Raw genomic sequence first — 8,034 nt, 5'->3', positions numbered from 1 at the left:
CACCATATACACCCGGCAAGGCAATACCCGGCGTATAAGACGACCCCCGACTTTTAAGAAGATTTTCAGGGGTTAAAAAGTCGTCTTATACGCCGGAAAATACGGTAAGTTAACACGTGTCAGATTTCCATATTGTGAATCCAATCTGTATTGTCCCACAAGATCTGTCACCGAATTTCGAGGATGATAGCCAAATGTGAAATTTGAACTGTTAAAATTCCACTTGAAGATTTGCCCCCAATCAGTCTAAGTCTTATGAACTAAAATAAGAGCATATTGACCACATTTTTACAAAGCTAAGGACAAGTCCAACTAGAAATATGAATAAATGTTTAAACTACTGTAGTTTGGATAACTTATAGGATAGGTCGTCAATATCAGATTGGTCGGGGTTTGACAAACAGGAGGCAAACCAGTTGATATGTCACATCAGAACAGGCACAGCCCCATACATTGTAGTTTGATCACAAATGGTACCACAGCTCTCTCCCACTGAACTGAAAGGAAATGTTCTCGACCTTTTTTTTACATGTAATCCCCAAGAATTGATAAAAACAAAAGATTTTCAACGGTGATTATTTTCTGATAAATCCAACAGAAAGGCAAAGAATTTACAAAAGATTTACTGCAGAAATGCAGAGTACTATTAATTAAAAAAGAAAAATCAGATCTATACGTTTTATGTTATTTTTTTATTAACTTTTTGATGCATTTATGGCTTTGAGCAAAGACAAAAGAAAAAATAAAATCCTCCCTGATCTTACAGTCAATCTGTAGAATCAGTTTATCTACAATTTCATATTTTTCCCAGCAGCATTAATTATCCAGTCTTTACAAAATACACTTCATCCTGTACAGATGTGAAAGTCCATTTATATGTACATAAATACAGAAATTGCAGGCCGCCTTAACAATAGACCTCTATAATACATGAATGTTAACGGTTTATCCAAGTGATATATACATTCATATATATAGACTTTATATATATTTATGTATAGTTAAAAATATAAACAAAGTAAAATAACATTTCATTGACCTTTATTAAATTCACATGGCTTCGGACCATTCCAATTTCATTTTTAGAAATTTTGGAAAATAATGTTTTTTATTACTTTTTCTGCTCCATCTTCACATTAATATCTTCTAAAAATGAATATCCGATTAACAAAAATAATTTAAAAATACCACAGGGTTTTGATTTGCTTTTTTTTATTATTCTTATTTTTTTTCTTACAAAAAAACTATGATTTGTTTTAGAATGTTAGAAATTAAACAGCATCAAAGTTACAAGTTTCAAAAATAAAGTTATGCTTTTTAAAGAAAATAAACAAAAATGTATTCGATTTCATCTGAGTTTCATTTTTTGTGTGTATCATTAGCACATCTTCTTGCAAATCATAACATTTTATCAATCATTTTATGAAAAAAGTTATGCTTTCTGTGTACGTCTTCCTTATACTGGATTAACTAATTGATTTCTTTATGACAAAATTTTGGCAACATTTTTTCAATGTGCAATTTGTTCAAAATGGTGTGTTTTTTCCAAATTGCAAGCAGTAAATAATAAACTCATGTGTTTATTAAAATACAACAATGGTTTATATAAATCTGGTTCTTAACAATTTCCTTCTGCAATTACACAATTTTATTAAGTTGTAGTCCAGGGAAAGACTTCATGCATATTTGGTCCCTTGGGACAAAGTTACACCAGACATCCTATCTATTTGTTCTTTCTTGGCTTGCCGATCATATAATATGGTTGTGCAATCCAGCACAGCTCTTCTAAGCCCAGTGGGCCATGATTGATTTTCCTGTAACTAATGACTGCCCTAATAAGAAATAGAATTATTTTATTCACTAGAAAAGTTCTAAATTATTAGTGTTTTTTGAAAATTTTTCAAGAATTTAACATTATCTTTTCATATTTACATGCAGAAAGAAAAAAAAACATACAGTTCAAATAAAATATATAGGCCACATGTATTCTAGCTAAGGAAAACGTAATTGTACATCAAATAGGAAAAAAAAACCAATAAGATGTGTTTCCATTTAAACCCAAAATAAATTTTTGAATATAAAAAAAATTGCTTTGCATTTTTTCCAAATATACATAGCGCAATATTTCAGATTGGTAAATAATTTTTTGTACGTATTTTATTACATTTTTATAATGTTCCATGACCTGATATTAAAAATCGTATATGTTTAATTCTTCCTTCAGTATCCGAAATTCTAGTTTAAATTGCAAAGTACATTCTCAGGATAAATACTCAAAATACTCAAGTATATTTAAAGGGAACCTATCACCCCGTTTTTTTCGGTATGAGATAAAAATACTGTTAAATAGGGCCTGAGCTGTGCATTACAATAGTGTAGTTTGTGGACCCCGATTCCCCACCTATGCTGCCGAAATACGTTACCAAAGTAGTCATTTTCGCCTGTCAATCAGGCTGGTCAGGTCGGATGGGCGTGGCTTCTTCCCCCAGATATTGCGTAGTTTTCCGTTGGTGGCGTAGTGGTGTGCGCATGTCCAAGGTCCCCAATCCTGCACGGGGGGGTGAAAATAGCAGCGATGTCCGTTATTCCATTGGTGGTCGGTGGGCGCGGCCATCTTCCTTTGGCCGCGCGTGCGCAGAAGCGGCGCTCTGCTGGCCGTGGCTTCAGGAAAATGGCCGCCGCGATCTCCATCTGCGCACGCGCGGCATCCCGCGGCCATTTTCCTGAAGCCGCGGCCAGCAGAGCGCCGCTTCTGCGCACGCGCGGCCAAAGGAAGATGGCCGCGCCCACCGACCACCAATAGAATAACGGACATCGCTGCTATTTTCACCCCCCCGTGCAGGATTGGGGACGTTGGACATGCGCACACCACTACGCCACCAACGGAAAACTACGCAATATCTGGGGGAAGAAGCCACGCCCATCCGACCTGACCAGCCTGATTGACAGGCGAAAATGACTACTTTGGTAACGTATTTCGGCAGCATAGGTGGGGAATCGGGGTCCACAAACTACACTATTGTAATGCACAGCTCAGGCCATATTTAACAGTATTTTTATCTCATACCGAAAAAAACGGGGTGATAGGTTCCCTTTAAGAATTACGGTAGTCCTTTTCTAGGCAGGCTGACATCCGTTTCTCAGTCTTTGTAAATGTAATAAATAGTAGAATGTTAGAATTAGTGAATTATTTCCTATCTTGATGCATTTTCTGACCTAGTTAGTCTTTTCTTTAACTCAGCCAACTTTTTGGCAGCAATTGACCTCTTTACACATAGGTATCTCCTGTAAGCCCTTCTCATTTATTATGATATTCACTTGAGTCTGATTATTTTTTTTATTCACAATCATATATACCACGTCTATGTTTTCAGAATCTTCACTAAATAACTCACAATTTTTTTATGTAAACCCATCAGATCACAACTGAAAACATTTTTTTGTTAAAAAATGCAACACAAATTTTCAAAATTGTCAATGATGACTAGTGTTGAGCGATACCGTCCGATACTTGAAAGTATCGGTATCGGAAAGTATCGGCCGATACCGGCAAAGTATCGGATCTAATCCGATACCGATACCCGATACCAATACAAGTCAATGGAACACCAAGTATCGGACGGTATTCTGTATGGTTCCCAGGGTCTGAAGGAGAGGAAACTCTCCTTCAGGCCCTGGGATCCATATCAATGTGTAAAAGAAAGAATTAAAATAAAAAATAGGGATATACTCACCTCTCCGACGCAGCCTGGACTTTACCGCCATAACCGGGAGCCGTTGTACCTAAGAATGCGCGCTTGAAGGGCCTTAGATGACGTCACGGCACTCTGATTGGTCCATAGCGGTTGCGTGACCGCTACGCGACCAATCACAAAGCAGCGACGTCACCTAAGGTCTTTCAAGCGCTTGAAATACCTTAGAAGACGTCCGCAGCTTCTGATTGGTTGCGTAGCGGTCGCGTGACCGCTACGTGACCAATCACAAAGCAGTGACGTCACCTAAGGTCTTTCAAGCGCTTGAAAGACCTTAGGTGACGTCACTGCTTTGTGATTGGTCGTGTAGCGGTCACGCGACCGCTACGGACCAATCAGAGCGCCGTGACGTCATCTAAGGCCCTTCAAGCGCGCATTTTTAGGTACAACGGCTCCTGGTTACGGCGGTAAAGTCCAGGCTGCGTCGGAGAGGTGAGTATATCCCTATTTTTTATTTTAATTCTTTCTTTTACACATTGATATTAATCCCGATACCGATTCCCGATACCACAAAAGTATCGGATCTCGGTATCGGAATTCCGATACCCCCAAGTATCGGCCGATACCCGATACTTGCGGTATCGGAATGCTCAACACTAATGATGACATATAATTATTATAATGCATCTTGTAATTATATCGTGTTTATAAATGACATGTATTTAGATATGTGTCACTTTTTTGCCATTATATTCTTAAGTGGACCTATTATTTTAGTTTTATTCTTCATTTTTCTTGAGTCAAAGTTTCAACAATTCAATATCCAATTAGTAAAGCATCTGCATACTTTCTTTAAGACCACGGTAAAGCAGTAAACCACTCAACATAAGTGATTTTAATTTTTAGATCTAAATCCAAAGCCTCCAGAAATTTCCACAATCTGAAAAATTCCAGTTTAAATCTACAAATAGGATTCAATTTGTTATGGAAATGATTACAAACAGTATTATCAGATTCTATAATCTATACAGATGTAGCCTTTCTTAAAATTACAAAGATATTCCCGATGAAGAATGGTGAAACTCGTCACCTAACTATATAAGCTCAGTGGGTTTTGCTGTATTAAGTGTTAAGTTAACATTTTGCATAGCTATATTTTTCTTATACGTTAGTTAAGAAAAGCCTACATCTGTATAATAATAGAGTTAGTGTAATATTCGAGTTGACTAAAAATCAGAAACATTTTTCACGCAAAGTGCTTGACTGGTTCAGACCTTGACTTGGCACTTAATGTCTAATGCTGCATTTTATTCTTAGGGTTTCTGGCTTTGTCTGAATGACAAATTCTCCTTAAGCTTAATGTCTAAGTCTACTCCTCTGAATACTGTGGATTAAGCGATAAGAAAATCTTTTAAAATCTAAATTTGCCAAATTTTCCCCAAAAAATTGATATGCGGTAAATAAATTAGCTCCAATTTCAATACTGGAAAACTTGTAATTTCTCACAAAATACACATGGGGAGAGCACTGGAGATGAGCAAATTTGCTTGGGTTCCCTCATATTCGGCAAGCTTTAGCGCTTGCTGAATAAGCTGCAGGGGGAACTTGGCTTCCTGGATTACTGATCGGCACCGCAGCTGCATGTGTCGCAGCTGTGTGACAGTCAGAGCACATGCATGTGAGCCTGTTTGTTGGGTTCTTGATGCATGTGTCATGCCTGGCAAGTGCTATAGCTTGCCGAATAAGAGGGAACCCGAGCAAATTTGCTCATCTCTAGAGTGGACAGAGCAAGAATCTTGCTGACCATAAGAGCTTATACTTTACCAGCAAGAAAGAGAGAACCCCAATGAAGAGCTTACACTTTATAGATGAGAGAACCCTGCTGACCATAAGAGCTTACACTTTACAACTGAGAGAATGGACCCTGCTGGCCATATGATCTTACATTCAACAGAAGTAAAAGATTTACCCAGTGACCATGGAGATGGAAAATGACTGTTGCCATACAAATTGTGCTCCGCTGTGAACCGCTGACCTGTGATGGCCCAGGTGCTGACCACCACTCTACCACGTATGATAACCCATAAGATGTCAAAGCTACAGCGCATTATTGGAAAGCTTTCACGACACTGCAAAATGACTTATGCCTGCTCTGTGATGCTTCAGCAGTGTGTGAAATGGTGCTTGGCAAGTTATTTGTTGTTTTTTTTGCGAACCGCAAATCAAATCTCAAAATGTTCGAATTTGCGTGAAACCACGAATTTCAGGAAATTTGACTACAACTCACTTTATGCAAATCGATCTGCTTAGCTCTACCATGGGTGCAAATGAGAACAATTCAGTGGTTACCTGGCAAAATTGAACGTAAACTTCCACGTAAACTGAAACTGACCCAACCGAAATTCTTTCATTTTGTAGACATTATAAGAATTACCATTTCCATGACATATGCAATTATTCCTGGAAGAGTTGAAAAGGACGACCATCGAAAAGATAGATGGATATTATTATAGAAATCATGAACATGGCCTTCAAAACTAGGGGACCCAGAAAACAGGAGGCTGAAAATTCTGGAATAATAATTTATATGGCTTACAAAAGTCAAAATCATCCTGATGGCACTATCTGTGATAATAATGGATGTCTCAAAGTTATCACCATAGTAAGACAAAATCATATTATCATTTATTATACTAGAAACCTGGAGTGTGCAATTTTCTGAACATGACAAATTTTCCAGTTAGTTGTTTTCTGCTATTTGTATGATAAATGTATACAGCCAGAGAAACCATGATTTATTTTCAAAGTGCACATTTGTAGAGAGCCACTACTTATTGTGACTAGTTAATAATATCAATCCTGAAATTATTAGTCCAATACTGTAATAATTTCAATCACATTAATTGTGTTATTATAGTAAAACAAAGTAAATTTGAACATGTTAATGGATTCACACAAAAGTGCTAATATTTCTGGTTCCCAGATTTAATTTCTTCTAATCTGCTCCGATTTCTACTAGTGTAGGAACAGAAGATGAAGCATCCCTCAAGAAAAATAATTAAGGAAGATTGTGTTTTCGGTTTGAGTGCGATCTGATGTTATTTTAAGGGGCAGTGCATGATTTTTGCCTTGGAGTCAGTCTAAGGTTTACAAATTGCACCATGTTTGATTTACATCCATAAATTGGATCACAGTCATCCATGAAAGTGAATGGATCAGTAAAAAAAAGGAAGAAAATGTGGTAATCTGACCCCACCCTAATTAAAAATGATCAAGATGATCTATTCTCTGAGGGTCACCATACACCTACTCGTTCATCAGGCTCCCCCATGCACATGCACGCTCAACTTTCCTGAGTATGAAGGTAAATTTTTTAGGAAAAGGGGAGCAGGCCACCAAAAGTGGTAAGTGGTAGTTTATTTCTACAAGAATGTAAGGATCAGGCAGATGAAATCCAATTACCCAATCCTTATCTTTCCCAACTTCTGATATGGTTGGAGAGGCTTGAATTCCCTTCCACATTAGAAGATCGAATAGCCTTATGGAACTTCAACCAATATATGTCTAATATGTACAGCCAGCTTAGCTATGAGCTGGTAGGATTTTTTAAAAGCAATATATCTTTGTGGAGTAGTAGGGAAGCAGCCGTGCTCCAGTTCCTCTTTCGCAGCCTCAGAACTCAGTGTAATCATACATTACTCAGGGATGTAGCTAAAAAGAGGCATGCAAACCCTGGCAACCAGAGCAAGTGACAGTGAGCCACACTAAAGTTACATGCAGGGATAGGGAAGTAAATCTGACAGTGTTCATTTCTCATCTTTATCTTCTACATTGGATTCCTAACAATATACCATATCGATGTTTTAGACTGATCAATACTCTTTGATTAGAGCAGGTCTGTGTACAAATTGTGTGGACATACCATTTCCCGCAAAGTCTGCAAGAAGATGGTGATCTCTCATTCATTGATCGTGGTAGGGAAAACTATCAATGCAGGTTCTCTAAACTGATCTGATCAGGAGTGTGTAAATTTCCAAAGGAAAAGCTTGACAACGGTAAAATATGTAAGAGAAGACTGATATTGTCCAAAGTTGCCAATCACAGTGAAGCTAGATAACTGATGATAGATAATAGATAGATAGATGATAGGTAGAGAAATAGAGAGATAGATAATAGATATATAAATACAGTTGTGCTCAAAAGTTTACATACCCCAGCAGAATTTTTGCTTTCTTGGCCTTTTTTCAAAGAATGTGAATGATAACATCAAAACTTTTTCTCCACTCATGGTTAGTGATTGGATAAAACCATATATTGTCACACTACTGTGTTTTCTCTTTTT

General features: G+C 37.5%; 1 long non-coding RNA gene across 1 annotated transcript; it reads right to left on the bottom strand.

Moving 5' to 3' along the window:
• Nucleotides 1-673: 673 nt before the first annotated feature.
• On the bottom strand, nt 674-7,910 carry LOC143805744 (uncharacterized). Its single transcript, XR_013221314.1, has 3 exons — nt 4,360-7,910; nt 3,106-3,484; nt 674-2,303 (listed from the first exon to the last, which is right to left on the bottom strand). It is a non-coding gene; the product is annotated as an uncharacterized LOC143805744 (long non-coding RNA).
• Nucleotides 7,911-8,034: the final 124 nt, after the last annotated feature.

The sequence above is a fragment of the Ranitomeya variabilis genome, chromosome 1, assembly GCF_051348905.1.
Source record: "Ranitomeya variabilis isolate aRanVar5 chromosome 1, aRanVar5.hap1, whole genome shotgun sequence".
NCBI classification, from domain to species: Eukaryota; Metazoa; Chordata; class Amphibia; order Anura; family Dendrobatidae; genus Ranitomeya; species Ranitomeya variabilis.
The sequence above is the reverse complement of the archived record's forward strand: the minus strand, read 5'-3'. Positions and strand labels throughout refer to the sequence as shown.